This window comes from Rissa tridactyla, chromosome 4, assembly GCF_028500815.1.
Source record: "Rissa tridactyla isolate bRisTri1 chromosome 4, bRisTri1.patW.cur.20221130, whole genome shotgun sequence".
Lineage (NCBI taxonomy): Eukaryota > Metazoa > Chordata > Aves > Charadriiformes > Laridae > Rissa > Rissa tridactyla.
The window spans coordinates 52,792,769-52,810,904 of record NC_071469.1 but is presented as its reverse complement, the minus strand read 5'-3'; the positions used below and the strand labels follow the sequence as shown (position 1 = coordinate 52,810,904).

Genomic DNA, 18,136 nt, shown 5'->3' with positions numbered 1-18,136 from the left:
TTTTGGTTTGTTTGGTTTTTTTTAATACATCTTTAGAGCCAACACCTGACAAATTGCAGCAGCGATGCCAAGAGCAAGCCGAGAGCGCAATATGGCTACAGGAGGTTGCCACCACTGTCTGGCAGATGACCTTGCTCTTGTCCAAGCAGTGAGCACCCCAGTGCCTCCCACAAGGGTTTGCCGGGAGAAGGCAGGAGGTTTCCAGCACAGCCCAGCCCTCCAGGCGAGCTCAGACAAGCTAAGGCAGGGCAGGGATTCTCCGGGAGGCAGCTGACACCCTGAAACCACCTGGGCTGCGGGATAAAGCCCAGAGTTGGAATTAGCGTCAGTGAAAGCAGAATGAGCAACCTCAAATTTATCCGGGGATAAAAGCATGCATGTATATGCAGTTGGCACGGAGCGAGAAACGGGCTGGAAAACCACGCTCTGCTCTGCTGCCCAGCAGCTTGCCCCAATACCCCAAAACTGCACAGATCCTTCCCTCCAGCAACCCGCGGGGTTCACCAAAACATGTGCATGAAGACACTGATATTGTTCAGGAGACCAAAACATTTCTCACATTCGCGAGAGCAAGTTATTTCGAATAAAAACTGGCACCCATCAAGGCTAGAAGCAAGCACCCTCGGCTCTACCAGACACCAGAAACTTCAAGTTTTCCATTAAAATCACTAACTTCTAACACACGTCTATTATCTCCAAAGTCAAAAGATAACAAGTTATCTTTACACTACCTTCTTCCAAAGTGCCTGTAAAGGATCAAAGGCTTCTTTCTTCCAACAGGAGGGTGCTGGGGGAGGACCACGCCCAGAGAGGGCTCCCAGCGTTAGGCTGCAAGCGTGCATCTTCCCATCGCTATTTCCAGGGAGCTCCTGAGGCTTCCCCAGATCCTTCCATCACACACTCGTGTACAGACGTGCTCTGCCCACAACACCATGAACTATTTGAGAGGCATTTAAACACCCGGAGAGCAGATCTGACATTTGTTCTTCAAATCACCGCTCACTTCTGTGCGTGGAGAACTGGGAAATTACACTTCTCAAAATACGAAGGAAAAAAAAAACACGCTAACTACATTTTCTCACAAAGGACCAAAGAGCAGTAAATTCTAAACTAAAGGTTCAACACAGACACTGATTTTCTCAGCTTGTGGCTTTTCTCGCATCCCAAGCGGGTGGTGATGGCAGCCAAGGTCACTTGCTCGCTCCCGCAGTGGCTCCAGCCAGAAGATCCCCAGCTACATCTGTTGTTTCCCCATGGTGGGCATTTTATCAAAGGGCACAGTTCAACAGCAAAAGAGGCTGCACAAGCAGCCATAGGAATCCAACAGCATGAACAATTCTGCTGATGCTAAGGCAAGGAAAGACGTCAGTAGAAGCCGGGCAGCAGTCAAGGCTCACTTCTCCAAAGCCAACAAACCCAGCCAGCTGCACCTTTTAGCCACAACTTAGAAAAGAATTAAGTTTACATTTCTAGTAGTCTCAACATATCCACTTGATTAAAACCAACCTCCGCTGTTCTCACCACGACACTGCCCAGCTGCATTGCTATGCATGGCTTTGGCAGGTTTGCTCAAGGTGTGACAACACCTTGCCGTAAACCCAACATTGATTAACTCCTTCATTCTGGCTTTGCAGGCAATGCTAGAACTTGGGGTTTTGCCCAGGCCATATTAATGCAGGATTACATACTAAAAATAAGAGACAAAGCTAGCAGATTAATAGCCAAGGCTGAGTTTAGATCACTAGTCTGAGAAGCAGTTCTGCAAGTCCTGTAGTTTTTGAGCATCAAGGGGTCTCCTGCAACACAAACCCATCCAGCAGCAGGAACAGGGTGAGAATTTAAGCCAGGACTCTTGGGTCAGCCAGGCAGACGCATTAAACACGCACAGCCGCACCTGAAATGTGTTTGTGCCCAGCGCCTGGACAGGAGGAAGGGATCAGCCATGCCTATTTTGTTATCCTGATGAGCTGCCCGGAAAGTTCACAGAGGTTTGCAGATGCCAAGCTGACGTGCCAGTCCACAGCAGCTCGGGTTTACCACACACAAGCCACTTACACAACTTTAAAGCCACTATGCGCTTCCACAAAGGCCTTTTCACATCTGTTGTAGTCTACTGTATAAATATACATTCACAGTATAATCTTCACCTTGGATCCATCAGAGCACAGCTATCATCTCCCAAAGCCGGGGGCAGACAGGACACGGCAGCTCTGGTGCAGAGCACGGCACAGCCCGGATAGGCTCTCTCAGGGTTTTGCCAGGGCTCTTTCAGCCGTCACAACACCCTTTCCGAGGGCACAGGGTTTTTGCATTACCAGCACAACTGTCCTTCAGCTGGGTGACAAAGCTGGGTCACCCATCTCATCCCCTGCACCATCTGCTGACATAACTGCAGGCAGTGTCATTCCCAAAGTTGGCTCTGCCAAAACAAGGCAGGTGAAGAGTCTCAGCTGTGGGGGTACCAGGATTTCTTCCTCCAACACGGCTTAATCCTTTTCTGACACAGGAATAAGTTGCACCAGCATAAGTATATTTATTCTGAGACTTCTGCACCTACCTTTGCCATACTCTAACTTGATTAAAACAAGCTCTACAGCACCCACAGCAATTACACAATTGATCCCCCTCTGGCCACAAATGAGGCAGAGCCTCAAATTCCAAGTAAAAAGATTTGAAGATCATCTCTTGAGAAATTTGAGGCTGCTACAGCCTTTTCATCTATTTACACCCAATTCAGTCGCTGCAAGCATGGAAGGACAGAGGAAAGCAGGTACAAGCAGTAGCTTCTCAATACTCAAATTCCTCTCATACTTTCACAGCAGTCTGCAAATAAAAAACAGCTGGAAAGAAACCTTTTTCCTTTCCTAGTGTATATAGTAAATATAACTACCTAAATATACATTCCTGTATTATGTATTCTTGTTTATATTTAAAAAAAATAAATGTAGAATAAGAGGAGACAGAAACAAAGGAAGAAAATGCCTTCAGTCCAGCTTTTTTTTTTTTTTTTTGCCTTAGCAGATTGCTGTGAAAGTATGAATGGCATCTGAGTACTGGGAGGCTAATGCTCATTTTTAAAAAAAACAGTCCAGGTTTTTATATAAAAGAGCTGCAAATAGCCAAGGAAAAGACCCAAGTGTATTATCTGCCTGTGTATCCCAGAAGAGGTAATTTTACCTCCCCGCGAGCCTCGCACGACCCCACCAACGCCGTTTCTTCCCAGGCTGCCAGGCAGGAGCAGTGCTGTTGCCTGGGTCTCACCTCCCCGGGCAGGCACAAGCTGTCCTCCGCTTCGAATCCAGGGCAAAGCAGATGTCCTCAGTGCCAGAACGATGGGAAAACCATGACAGATTGCTAACGAGGATGGCATTTTGTTTAGGGGACATATTTCTGAAGTTTGCACATACCTACAAAAAGGTCTGTCTTAATTTATTGCTCGATTCTCCAAATTCCTATTCAATTTTTCCCTTAACCATATTGGTCAGACCACATTTTGGCCTACTCACTTGAATTTCTTCAGACACACAAGAAAGTTTTAAACCTGCCACTTGTCCTGCAGGTCTCCAGACCACCCAATACTAAAGCTTTTCTCCAAATTTCTCACCAAAGCAGCAGCAGCAATGGAGAAGAAAAAAAAAAAAAATCCAACCTTGAAGGGCTGGCAAGTCATTTGGAGCAATGTTTAAGCAGGTCCGTATAGCTGAATTTACTAACCTTCGTACCTCCACACCCTGACGGCGTGGAGGCTGCCAAAGCTATCCCATAATTGAGCCACATACAGCCCAACAGTGTCACACTGGGGCTTTCACCAAGTTTTCCACCCACGCTGAACAAGGTCTTGCAGGAACTCGGGGTGCACAGAGGTAATGGCACAGGGGGAAGATAAGATGCCTTGAAATAAACAAGAGAATTTGGAAATTTTCCTACAGCAATGTATCACTGAAGTTTTCCTGCAAGAATATATTAAATTCATGGTAGGAGTATTAACTTCGTTCATATTAGAATTTCTTTCCCCTACAAAAATAAATCCGGCAAAGATATTCTTAGTATGAATACCATAAAAGTGACTTAATCCAGACTTATTTTTAAGCGTGTATTTAATGGATTGAGAACAGAAGTCATCTTCTGCCAACAAAGACAGGTATTAAACCAGGAGGATCTATCTAGCACCAGACTTCTTAACCATACAAGATTTTACTGAAGCATGTGCCCACAGTCCTTCACCCTGTTGCGAAAGGAACAAAGGAAGAGGAAATGACTAATCAGAGCAGCAGCACATTAATATATTTTGGTATGTGGAAAGGGAAAATGTAGCGTGTATTTTTAACATTCCCCACAGGAGAAGGCACTACCATACGTACACCAGCTGCCACGGAGGCTCAGCAGCTCCCGGGAGGGGGGAAAAAAAAAAAAAAGTGGAGCTGTGTCCCGGGGAGGAGTCCTGTGTTTTCCATTTCCCAGCACAAGCTCTGCTGGAAGCACACCGCAGTGCAAGTCTGGTTGGTGAGTCGCCTGACGATGTCTTCGCCAAACAACACACTTGGAAAGGAGGCAGGGCTGGGGCTGAGTGATGTCTCAGCGATATCGGGCGTACTTTGACTCAAACCATAGGTGAAACCCAGCCTGGAGAGGTGTGTCGGAGGGAAAAGGTGAATTTCTTGGAGCCGTGCCGCTGGCAAGAACTCCTGCAAGTCCCACCATCACCCAGCTCTACTGAGCACGTGATGCCCTCACCCACAGGATAAGAGATAGGGGGGAAAGAAGTCTCTCCCTGCCCCGGGTGCCATCTGGCAAGTCACAGCTCACCCACGTGCCACAGAGCACAACCCCATCCCGCACCTTCCCAAGCTTAATTCCCGCAGACTCCTCAAAGCTCTCCATCACCTGTACACGCAAAGGAACCAGGCTGCCAGCAAAACACTGCGCCTTCAAGTCTTTCCTCGCAATTACTTTCCCAGTGGTGTCCCAGTACAACTGGATTTAATAGCTGGTTTTTAATCCCACACGGGAAGCCACAGTAACACATTTGCTCAGAGCAACAGGGCAGAAGCCTGAAGGACTACTGTCAGAAATCCAAAATTAGAGCCTTTCCTAAAAGGGATCAAACCAAATCAATCTAGTGACAGCCTGCTCCAGTCATTTGTGCAGTGGGATGGCACAGCACAAAAGCATCGCTCGCCCAGTAAGAGAGGAGCTGGACCACTGCCTGCCTGTCCGGCTGCAATTGTTCCTGCACTTCATAATTAAGGGCTACAATTCACCCTTCTTCTAATGCCAAACCCCTAAAGACTCATCATAACAAAACTGTTTTAAACACTATATGGGAAGCTACCGCTGAACCAACTGTAATTGTTCAGATCCCCCGAGCTCCAACACCATTAAGCGCAAAAGATGCAGAGAAACTCACATTTAATGTTCTTGCAGAGGGATTTGTAATCAGCCACCCCGTACACAGTTAGAAGCCTGAAGCTTAAGCAGGTCTTTACCCTGGTATTGCAAAATAACAATCCCGGTCATTCCACCAACAAGATTTTCCCATTATTTCTGTTCAGTGTGCTGTTCCACACAACTATACAAAGAGATTGGACCACTGACAAAAAAAAAAAAAAGGCGCTTCATTAACCTCTCGGTGACTCAACGATCCTATTGTTAAACAGCAATGGACAACAGGAGAAGCCGACAGCAGACAGATGCTCTCCTCTATATGAATGCCTAGAGGAAAACGAGATTGACCTGCGTTGGAAAGGCTGTAAGTTAAAGGAGAGTTGTTAACTCATAGAGGGAAATCAAAACTCGTAAGTGATTGTGAATCGTATCAGATCTAGATGCTTTCATGTGGTTTCTTCTAACTACCTGAAGTTTTAAGATACTATTTACTGCACACATTATGTCTAAGCGGTTGAGTGATTTCAGTTTTCTCTAAAGGGAAAGAAAGTGTGGTAAATTACTGGAAATGTGGCACAGACCTAGCTAAATGAGAGCATCAGAAAGCAGCATTTGAAACTAGATTGCTGTACTCCATTATTAGGCTAAATCTTGATAATTCTTCAGCTGGAAAGGGAGATGAAATCAACAGGCAAGACTTTTCTCTCTTCTCACCACATACAATACAGAGGGGAAAAAAAAAGTATCCATCAGTTAAACAACCAAAGTTCAGAGTGGTAATAAATTTTCAAATATGCCAAGAGTTTAAAACTCAGGGGTATGCAGCTAGTTCTCAACCCTGAGATTTTAAAAGGGCGACTTCATTTTAGGCTACATGATAGGAGGAACGCAGACTCAACATATAGAAGTCAAAGTTCCTAGAAGTTGACAAGAGGCATCATAAATAGAGTTATCATCAACATGAGCAGCAGAACTTCCAAACTAGGACTGGGGGAATACTACAAGCCTCCCCAGGCTGGAATTGCCTCCTCTTCAGCCTGCCCAGCTGTGCAGGCACTGCATCAGCATGCCTGTTTTTGCTTTTAATACCGTATACCACAGTTGTGATTCAGAAAGACACGAAAACATCGGAAAATCCAAACAGCCAGGCTTGAGCAGACATTTCTTGCTCCCCTTGCTTCCCCCCATGCACATAGAGCTACACTGCTCGGAACTACACCCAAGCGAAGGGGGCCGTGCCCAGCAGAGCTGCTTCCTCCAGCTCCCACCTTGCAGGGCAGGGTTCAAGCCAGAGGACAATGCTGGCATGGGAACAAATGGGTAGTAACGGGCCATGAATGCATTTTGACCGCAAGTCGGAAAAACGCTCTCAGTCATCAATCCAAGGAGGTGCTCAGTGCTGCAATGGTGAAGCCGCAGCTTCCGGATAGAGCGTGGGTGCCGTGTTTTATTTCACCTGGCCATAAAGCAGCAGAAGACTCCTTCTCACCGCTCCTGCCACTTCACTACAGAGGCGAACCAGAGCCCTAGGACTACAGGGAACATGCTTCAACTGATACAAGAGGCACCTACCACTCTTTTGCTAGTAGCAATCAGGGCGTTTTAATCCATAGTCACCTTAGGAACAACACCTGCAAAAGCGGGTTGGATGTTATTACAGCTGTGCATCAAGTTTAAAATCATTTGCCAGATTAAAACATTGTTCATGCTGTATTTATAAAACCCTTTGAACACAGAGAATGCGTAGAGGTACGTTCAGGGCTGGATTTGAGCCACAGAAGCTTCTGCAGATAGCGGGCTTCCTACAACACTGATATTTTGACTTTCTGCTCCAGCACGCAGGCTGAGCAGACTCCCATCGCCAAGACCTCCCCAGCAGATATGAGATAGTCTGACTGCTCCATAGCAAAGCTGTCCTTCAACATTTACCCTGAAGTATGTTATCACACAGGCACAAAGATAGCACTTCTATATCCAAACTAGATCCCTTATGCTGCAGAACACGGTGCTGTTGATACTCCTAGAAGTCAAGTTTCAAAATGGTTAAGGAACTGGAGAGGTTTTAGAAGTGATCCCTAGAGCATTGGCACCGTACAAGTTACCCCAGTGTATTTCAAAGTATAAATTGCATTATGAGCTGGAACTTCTAACTCGATTTAAAAGCACAACATGAAGCTTAAGATACAGCTGTCGTCATTTCCCTACTGGGACAGATGAAGTGTTAAGGTCCCTCTCCACTCTCCTTTGAGACACTGCCTGTAGCCCATTTATCAAGGGCAGAACTAAGAGCTCCTCATCTACCCAAAACACCTCCTGCACTACGACAGGGACCTTGCTGGCTGTAACTCCACCAAGATACCATCCTTTCAACTCCCACACCAAGGATACGTGCGCCTAAAAAGTAGCACCACACATTCCTCTCCATAACATTTCTTTTCACCTTGTTAACCTCTCTGTGCTTCATTTAACAGTCTGCTGAAGGTACCCGCAAATTAAGCATTAAGAAATGATACACAGTCAATGTCACCTCAGTGCCCAGACCCTTTGGGATCTGGCAGGCAGCTTAAGAAGGTCACACACACCCAGGAACCGTTGCAGTATTTCAACAGACTCCAAGGCAATATTTGCATCTTGTCTTAAACACCCTGAGTAGGAGACTAAGCTCCCCTCCAGCATCAGGGAAAAGGCTCCAGCTCCTCCACAGACTTGCTTAACACACCTGAATTACAGCTGGGCCACGCAGTGAAGGAACCTTCTTTTCCCACCTTCCTTGTGTGGCTGTTGATTCCGCAGGTGAGCGATGTTGAGGCTCGCTGATGTTTCTCTGAGCAGCAGCAGCCCCTGCAAAACTCCTTCACCATACTGGTCCCAGTTACGCAATCCAGTTCACTGTTTAAGTCCAGATACAGCACAATGTTGGGAGCTGGATGACAACACAGAAGAAACTCCCCAAAAGATGTGTTCAAAGTGCATCTCTAAGGGTTTCCTGGTTGTCTTCCCTTGTGACCATAAAGACCAAGCTTGTTAAAAGTTTCCTAAAGAGACTTCAAATATGCATTTCACTGTTTTCAGAACATTGAGTTCAAGTCAACACCCCAACATCTCAGAGTTCTCCCCTAAAAACAGCCTCATAACCCACGCGCACACACACCTTCAATGCACTCAGCTTTACTGATCAGCACAGTTCTGATCTGAACTCAAGAACAGGCCAGGTTGTTAAAAAGGCCTAAAAACACTCAGCAACAGAAAAGCAGAGTAATTGAGGTCATTTCTCTCACGCTTCTCTGGGTTCTCACTCCCCTTGCTTTGCTGTCCCACAATCTGCTCCTCCTTCCGCATGCAAGGAGTGAACTAACACTTCTCCGCATCAACTTACTTGCCTCCAACTTTGGTTACACCTCAAACGATTACTCCAGTAGCCTCTAATGGGGAACAGGGATTAAGAAATCTACTTAGAAATAGGCACACTGGATTTGAAGCCAAGAAATTCTTCTTTTGGCACACAAGCGGCGTGGAAAAAAGGTAGAAACTGGGAGACTGAGGGGCAGGAGAGGTGAAAAGGCAGGCTTGTAATGGAAACATCTGAGGAAGAATTTTCACAAGCCTTTAAAACTTCTGAAACCCAACCCCTTCGCTAGCACTTTTCACATGCCTCAGACTGCAGACCACGTTACGCAAGTCGTAATTGTGCCTCAGCAACCTTCCCTCCCACCCACGGCACTCTGCACCTCGCTGAATCCATGCGTTGAGGTACATCGAGGTGGAGAAACAGCCTACCTGTTCCACAACTGGCCTGGTGTACCACCACCTCTGGAGAGAAAGCCTACCTTTGTCATGCATCTTGAGCTAGGCTCTAACCCATTAAAAGCTACTTAAAAAAAAATATCTGTTTTTACAAACACATGCGCAGGCTAAGCTGTAAAGAGGTTTACTAAATTTAGCACGCAACCCAATCCTAGTGGTAGGGTAGCACGGGCTGTAGATATGGAAGTGACTTTAGGTGAAGGTAATGAGAGAGGGCTGGTGGTACTCCCCACTGAGCTGCCATGGGAAAGCCCAGGGCACCCAGTAAAATCCGAAGACAACCTCCATAAATCCTCCCTGCAGCTTGGTGGTTTCCAAAGTTTTGAGATGCTACCTCCGCCTCTCTTCTGGACAATGCTTTTCGTTGTCCACGCTAGGACAGGCTTGGTGAGGACACCTTCTCGGCAAACAGTGGGGCAAACAATTCGTCCTTGGTCAGAGTTTGAACCTGGAGAAGTGAGGCTTTGATGGACCTCCACCACCACTGCTGTAAATACAAACCGAGGCAGTGTAAAGAGAAAAAGCAGCACAGTCCTTTATCAGCCCACCACAGCTGAAGCCGCACACACTGCCAACAGGTATTTACACAAGCAAAGGTTAGCAGGTGTGACATGGGATACAGCATTCACTCATAAACTCCATTTTCTGCCAGTTTCCTAGCACCGCACCCCACTGAGAGCCACAGACACTGCCTGGTCCAGGCCAAGTCTCCCCAGCGACCAGCAAGATAAAGGAGGCAGAAAAATCCCCACCCAGCCCCAGGGGAAAGAGCCCTTCCTGGCACAGCACTGCTACACTCCAATCATTGCTCAGATTTGGAAATGCCCTCTGAAAGACCAGTTGGGTATGATCTGCCCTGCTGCTGCTCTCGGGTATACCTGGAGCTGAAACAGACAAGGGCAGACAAGATGCTGCAAGTGGTTTCATGTACCTGTTTTTAGGTCCATGCACAGCATATAGCATTAAGAAAAAGGTAATGCCTACATGAAAAGCCAAGCTGGGATGTCCCCACGCAACATAATGACTTAGAGGACAAAGCAGTGCTAATTATCACAGCAGCCTTTCAAACTGGTTCAGGAGGCAGGAAGAAACAGCGCTTTCTGAGACCAGACTTGGCTTCCCAGCCACACTGCAGTGGAGACCCTGAAAGGAAGACATATGGGAACAGCCTCAGAAGAGTGGTTTCCCACTCACTCAACAGCTAACTGCCAGCCCAGGAGAGCCAGGGCAGCATGCCCCAGTGGCCGGGTCACAAATGGGACCAAGAGAACAGCATCAGCAGGCGCTCTTGGCATCTTCAACCACAAGTACCTGGCCTCAGTTTTCCCTTCTGATAAATGGGAGAGTAAGCAGCCTCCATGCTGCCTGTGCGCCAGGGCAGGTGGAGAACACTGTGCCAGAGCCTGGCAGCAGTGCAGGGCAGAGAGACATCCATGCAAGTGAAATGCAAGTCACTGGCTTTAAGCACTCCTGCCAGACAGCACTCCCCACCAGAAGCTTGGGAACCATCCACTTCCTCCAATAAATTGGGCTTTTTTCCTTTGTACTCACTGAGTACAGACTTTTCAACTTAAAACCTAACAGCAAACAGGCAGAAGAAAAAGAGGAAAAAAAAAAAAAAAAGAAAAAGTAGTTGTAGCCAGTGGTCAGATCAAACAAGTAATAATAAATTTATCAGCTGACTGATATTATAAGCTCTCTTATCAGTCAGTCACAATCCGGTCCAATCCTGGTGCGCTCCCCAAAGAGCTGCACCTTGTGCAATAGCTTAGTCATCTTCCTTGACAGCTACACACTTGCAAATAGATTATGAGTCCACTCACATTTTCCCATGAAAATTCTCCCCTCCACCCTACTACAAGCAGGACGGGAGCGGAGCACTGTGGAGCCGAGGAGCAGGCAGCTTGAGCAGGCAACTTGCCCCCGCACAGAGGAGGAGATAGCACTTTTTATCTCCTGGACTCAACAACTTCCTTCCTGCGTGGTTGCAGACAGACAAAAGACACCTTTTCACATCACAGACAGGAACGAGATGTACTGAAACTTGTCATATCCCTGAAATAAAATACCCTGCTTACCATTTTCAGCCTATACAGAAGAGCGTAAAGCAGAATTAAGCCACCGTTTCCTCTACAAGAAACCTTTGCAGGGTGGGATTTGGAAGCAAAAGAATAAGGAGCCCGAAATAACACAGGTTGAGTTTATATTACTCTGGCAGGTGACACAGCTAAACGAAAGATGATAACACCGGACCGAGGTACTTCCCCTCCGCAGGATGAGAGCTGGATTGTTTTTGGAAGCGCCATGAATCACAGGCATAAATATATCAGGCTTTAAAAGCCTTCAACACCCACGTAATTCTGAACTCCAGCTTTATGTTCCCTGGGTCATTCAACACATGCTCGACGAGCTGGACACCAGTCAGGCGGGCTGAGAAGGTTAGCTATTCAATTAATACAACATCAACACACCTCTTCTGAGACGGAAAAAGCCCTCCCCGATGCTCAATTAGTCATTCAACTACAACTTGAAGGAAAACAGGAGTTTTGCTCTATTTCCTCAACTTTACAGCATAAAAGGGATTAAAGATGTTTCCTGCAGCAGAGCATAGTGATGTACTGGCTGTTCTCGAGCAGAGCAGGGATTTGCAGGACTGCCTGGCTGCAAGCAGATCCAGCCCGGGTAGCGGGATCAGCCAGGAGGAAGGGTGCCCAACGGAAAAGAGCAAAAACCTGCAAGAAATGCTGCTTTCTATAACTTACTACCACTAAAAATCCTGCGCATCCGGCAGCGACAGCAGCAGGGAGCTGTTAATGCCAGCGAAGGACCATGCTATTTATAATAGGGATTATTAGTGTGAGAAAATTAGTAGCTTGCTCACATTTACAAACACTTTCTCCAAGTTATAATGCAGCCTCAGTGATCTACAAGCAAAAGATGAGGTTTCATTTGAAAAAGAAAAAATGCTATCCTTTAAAATACATCTTCTTGGGAACAAAAGGGGAAGGAACTTCATCTACTTCTTCTCTTCAGTAACAGGAATTTAGAGCTGTGAATCTTGATAAGCAGCGTAGCCACAAAGCGCTAACAAAAACCAAAGAACGTGGCAGAAAACAAGGAGAGCTGCATGAGAGTAACTATTTTAATTCTGATTAACACACAAACCTTCCAGTTCCTGTCCCTCTCCTCACCTTCCCATCCCCCACCCATTGCACAGCAAAAATCAAGGCTTGAAGGTCCTAAACTACTTATTTGCATAATAGAGTTGCAAGGAGACAACATTCTTTAGTTGTGTTTGGAAGAGTCAGAGCTTTCCAGAGTTTTCACGTGCATATGTGCAACACAAACCATTTATCTTTTTCCCTGTTTTCCACAGTCTCCAAGAGACTTCGTTTAAAAAAAAAAAATAAATAAAAATCACCTTTAGCTAAATGGGAAGCATTAAAAAGGATCATGAGATTTGCATTCTTTAGCACCTCAGATTACTACAATTTCCACAGCCGTGACTTCCCCCTTCCAGCTCCCCACCAAGCTTAAAGAATACTCACATTCGAGTGGATTTTGGCATTTCTCATACCAAGACACTGGAGCATCCAGGCCGACAAGATGGCAAGGCAGCAGAATTTGTGCATTCCCAGGAGATCTCCGTTTAATTTTGCTGCATTGATAGATAACGCACCAAGCCTGCGCTCTGCCCACGACCTATATTTAGGGACCAAGCTGACCTGACAGTGCCCCCATAAGCTCATTTATTAAGATTCACTTATTCATTCTAATATAATCTAATTAGACTGCAGCGGTCCTGCACTCAGGCATGGCAGTGACCAAGAGGGGACGAGTTCAAACGCAGGGAACCTGGCCCAGATGCTACTTTAGTTCTCACATGGAGGCAGGGGGGGAAAAAGCCCTCGCAGAGGAATGGCAGGAATTGCGGATGCCTGCGTACTGTCTCACTGCTCGGTGCAGCACCTGGATCCACTCTGCTTCTCCCTCCAACCAGTTACACACCAATTCTTCAATGGGAAGAAGCAGCAGAGTCCAGATCAACATACGGTGCTTATCGATGCAAGGGCTGCTGCTCCTGCTCCAAACTCATTGGAAGTTAACAACCACCATTACACGCCGCAGGGGCGAAAAAGGCAGGAACCCGAGTCTCTCGGGCAGCGCCCACACCAGTGGGCACAGATGCATTCCCAAACTACAGACCACAGGACCACAGGCATCAGCCTGGAAAAAGCGCCAACAAGTCCATATTGCAAGAAATTACTTTAAAGGCTCCATTCTGGCAGGAAATGTGAAGATTTCAAAGCTCAGAAGTACCCCCTCTCCTGCAACCAGCTGTAGTTCAGGCATGCGAACAGGAAGAAGCTTTTACGTTTCTCAAAATATAAATAAATACTATTTTTTAAAAGGCATTATGTGTTTTCTTTGCTTGGACATCTTGTATAATGATGAGAGGAGAAACAGATTCCTAAGAGTCATGAGCTGGTAGTTCTCCAATCTATCATCTCTGTAGTTTATGCACAGTCATTAACAAGAAGTGATTTGTCTGGGACAGATTTAGCCCAGCAACTCCCTGTCTCATTAGCCTAAAGTGATCACCCAAGGAACGTCAAAAAGTTTGAGAGCTCAGTGCAGTGGGTAGGCCCCCCCAAAAATATTCTTTTTTTTTTTTTTCTTTAACAGTCCAATCCTACTGTTTTGCCAACACAGAGCAGGAAGTTTAAGAGCTAAACACAGATGCATAAAATTCCCTTTATATTAAAAAGGTTTTGATGGGTAACGGCAAGAGGTTTTTACTGACAAGGAAACCCGGAGAATATTGACAAGAGACCAACAGGAGGAGACTTAAACACTCTGACTTGTTTAACCTATCAAAACAAGTGGTCAAGAGGGGATCTGATTGCTCCCTCTAATTACATCAGGGAGGGAAAAGAACTATTTAAACCAAACAGCAACACTAGAAGAAAAACAAATTATACGAACCAGCCATAAACACCGTGAGGATGGAAATTCAGCAAATGCTCAGAGACTTAGAGGAGGGTCTCCAACAGCTTTCCCACAGGGATGGGGATGAAGAATAAACCAATCAAGTTTTACCTTAAAAGCAGTTATGTTAAGAAAGGCACCCATGGCACGGATGGGTGCTATAAACGGGGAAAACTAAACTTGATTGGGGGCCCTCTTCTGCTCTCGGGTTCTTATGGGCCCGCTTGCTGCCACAGCTTTTGGAGCAGACAGTGGGAATGGGAATGAAGAATTACCCTCCTGTCTTCTGCTTCTTCCCACCCCTCCGCGACGGCACGGGCGGTATTCACGCTATTTACTCAGACACGTCACTGGGGTATGATCAGGGAACTAAACTTGGGAGCTGAAGCTCTCGAGAAGTCAATGGTGAGAGGTGGGTGTCTTGGCAGCCGCGAGGGAAGGGATTAGGAGCAACGAAGTTCGATGCTTAAAATAAAACACATGTCCTCTCCACCCGTGTCCTTATGCTTAAGGGTCTTGGCCAAAAACATATTTAATCTATACCCATCACCCCCTGAAATTCACAGGGGAATTTCAGTTTCTGAAGGATTTTGTTAACCCTGGGTTCACAGTGCCAACGACCAAGCAATGATTAGACACTTTTGAGCCATAACCATCTAATCCCCAGCAGTAAGAGCGGATGATGCAAAGGAAAGCTGGTACATGGCTTACTTCAATAACAAACACCACAGTTTTATACAGCCTCGAGCAAGCCTCTCCCTTTTCTTCAAGGGGTTTCAAAAACACAGTAGTCGGCCAACTAAGTTATCTGTAATAGGGGTTTTATGGCAGCGAGGGATAAAGGATCAAATTAAAAACCAGTTGTGTTCCTCCTATTCTACTGCTGCTGTTCCTGAGAGCAGAAAGCACCTTCTTGAGACTACCTAGATAAAGGGGGTGAAAAAAAAAACACAAATCTAACAAAAAAGCCATTTGGTAATAACTCTAACAGAGAATTAGTGTTTCCATCCAAACCCCAACCTTTCCCTGCTGCAGTTACACACAAAAGTTATTTTAATCACAGTATGCAGAAAGCAGCATCAGCATATGAGGCAAGAGAAAAAATATGTGGTAAAGCGAGTTGCATAGCCTGTTCGCAGACAGAAATTACAGTGCAGTTATAGGGAAGAGGTCCACGAGGCAGAGAAACGCTTCCAGCCCAAACCAAAGAGGAGGACATGAATGATCCACCAAGAGAACGGTCAAGAAAAATACGTGAAAGAAAGTGGAACGTGGGAACTGAATCCCCTTTTAACTTTCACAGCCATCAATTCCAACTTTCCTGCGAGGGATTTCTGCCTTGTCATATGTAAAGAGATGTTAAATAGAACTTGTCAGTTACATCTGCTAAATACGGCATGTGTGTTGTTGGACAGAGGCGGCAATAGAAACACTAAAGAAGAGAGAAAGAATTTTAAACAGGACTACAGCAGAGCATCAGCCCAGCTCTTCTTCCACAACTCACTTCCACACAGCAAGAAATCACCACCTTCGAGTTTTTCTAACAGCTATCAAAACACACAGAAGAGCCTTTGGGAAAAAAAGGTTATGAACTGATAAGCCTTAAGCACACACATTTACTAGAAATCAGCATTTAGCACTGCCTAATGCAGAAAAGATGCTATGCTACATTACTCTTAATAACCACCTACTTAATTAAAATGCTTCATCAATTGGAATTGGTCGGGTACAAAAGATGTAGTTTTGCCACCTTAACTTTTCCTCCCCCACTATTCTTCCCCCCCTTTCTTGTTTTTTCCCCTGTATCGGAGGGCACAGGCGACTTTCAAAAATAAAATCCCCCTGCCAAATGCAGCCTATGAACACGGGGAAAAAAGCAGTATACCCTCCTATGCGCAGATACCACCACCGGAGGAACACAAAACGGGCCCGGCTATTTTATACCTGGCAAAAAGCAACGTTTCACTGAAGTTGGCAAGGCCGCCCGGGCACTGCAGCATTCAGTCCACGCTGACACCCACAGGGAATTCTTATAAAAATCAGATTTTGGGGGTAAATTTTGACTAAGGCGCCCCGCACAGGTGGGTTCCTCTGGCAGGGGGCAGGTTGCGACACAGCCCCGCAGAAAACGACCGATACATCGGGCTGTCTTGGGTTTTTTCCCCGTTTTTAACGGTTAACCTGGCTTCGGGAAGGTGACCGGGAGATGCGCTGGGGAGGCACCGACGGCCCCACAGCAGCGGCCGCCCCCCGCCCCACGGCCGCGGGTGGGACCGGCTTCCTCCCCCTCAGACTCCCTAGGCCTTCCCCCCTCAGGCTGGCCCCGGGAGAGCCGGCGGGGGCCGCCCAGCCACAACCCGCCAGCCGGGCCGCAGCCCCGGGGCCCGCCCCGCCGCCCACCTGCGCCCCGACCACGCCGAGGCCTAGTCCCGCCGGCCCTCGCCGGGCAGGCCGCGGGGAGGCCCCGGCCTCCTCTCTCCGCGCCGCCGGACCGGGGGCTTCCCCGGGCGGGACTCACTCACCGTCAGGCGCGGCGGGCCGAGGCGGGCCGGGCCGGGCCGGGCGGAGCGGGACGAAGGGGACGGAGGAGCGGCGGCAGCGAGCCGGTGCCTGCGCGGCGCTGGCGGGCAGGAAGAGAAGGGAGGGCGGGAGGAGGCGGCACCGCACGTCCGCCGCGTCTGCCGGCCCCCCCGCCCCGTTAAAGGCGCGACGCCGCCGATGCCGACGCCCTTCCCCGTGAGGATCCCCCCCTTCCGCGGCGGTCCCGAGCCCACCCGGGCCGGGGGAGCCCAGCCCTGGAGGCGGGGTATGGCCCACCCGCGCCTCCTCCCACCCGGGTGTCCCACGCGTGTGAGGACATCCGTCCGGAGCCTTCCCTTGTGCACGGGGGATCGCCCCACAGACACACACACCCCCCACGCGGGAATCGCACCTCCCAGACCCCTTCTCACGCAGGGATTCGACCTCCCAGACTCCCCCCACTGGGGTATCTCACCCCCCAGATCCCCTCCACGCCAGGATCCCACCTCCCCGATATCCCTCCCTTTGGGGATCCCACCCCGCTGACCGCCCCCACGCAGAGATCCCCAACACCCACACACACACATACACAGGGACCCCTCACCTATTCATGAGGCTCACCCACCCACACGGGTATCCCCTGGGATCTCCCCACCCATGGACAGGGATCACCCACTCAGACCCCCCCACAAGCAGGGATCCCACCCCCCAGACCCCCACACCCCCCGCAGGGATCCCAGACACCCACCCCCCGCGCAGGGCCCCCTCACCTATTTGGGAGTCTCACGAACCCACCCAGGTATCCCCAGGGATCTCCCCACCCATGGATCACCCACCCAGATCCCATGCATGCATGGGAATTCCCCCCCAACCCCCTACCAAGGACCTCCCCATGCAGGAATCCCCAGGGATCTCCCCATCCCTGCATGGGTACCACCTCCCCCAGGAATCGATCCCGCTACCCAGACTTCCATGCATAGGGATCCCCCCACCCACACATGGGGACCCCCCCCCACTCCCTAATTAACCCCCCAGTGCCATCCAACTCCCACCTCATCCTTCTCCATCTCCCTTCCAGAAGCTGGCGGGCAGCTGTGGGGATCCCACTGCCTCCCCCAGGACATGAAGGATACCCTGCACGACAAGAAACAGGGGTTGTTGCCACTAAATTTCCCTTAATTGCCTTAAAACTGCCCGGATCTGCAGCATGGAACGTCCCCAGTCTGCAACGGGGGGAGCTTAACTGGATTTTTCAGCTCTAACTTCTTAAAGCTCTGACTCTTTCTTCCCTCTGACATGGACCCTTCCCGAAGTGCTGGCGGGGCAAATTTCTTTCACCTCAAACAGTTTGCGCATGAGATCAGCGGGCAGCCATGGATCTGCGGGTGCCCACGGGGGTGGAAAGTGATGCTCTGTCACACAGTTCCTCGGGGACAGC

General features: G+C 48.3%; 1 protein-coding gene across 10 annotated transcripts in view; it reads right to left on the bottom strand.

Moving 5' to 3' along the window:
* Positions 1-16,854, bottom strand: part of KTN1 (kinectin 1) — a 77,093-nt gene extending 60,239 nt beyond the window's left edge. For all 10 annotated transcript variants that reach the window (XM_054199647.1, XM_054199650.1, XM_054199651.1 and 7 more), the window contains exon 1: positions 16,701-16,854. The gene's annotated coding sequence lies outside the window, so the exon portion shown is untranslated. The remainder of the gene's footprint in view (positions 1-16,700) is intronic.
* Between the last annotated feature and the right edge of the window lie 1,282 nt (positions 16,855-18,136).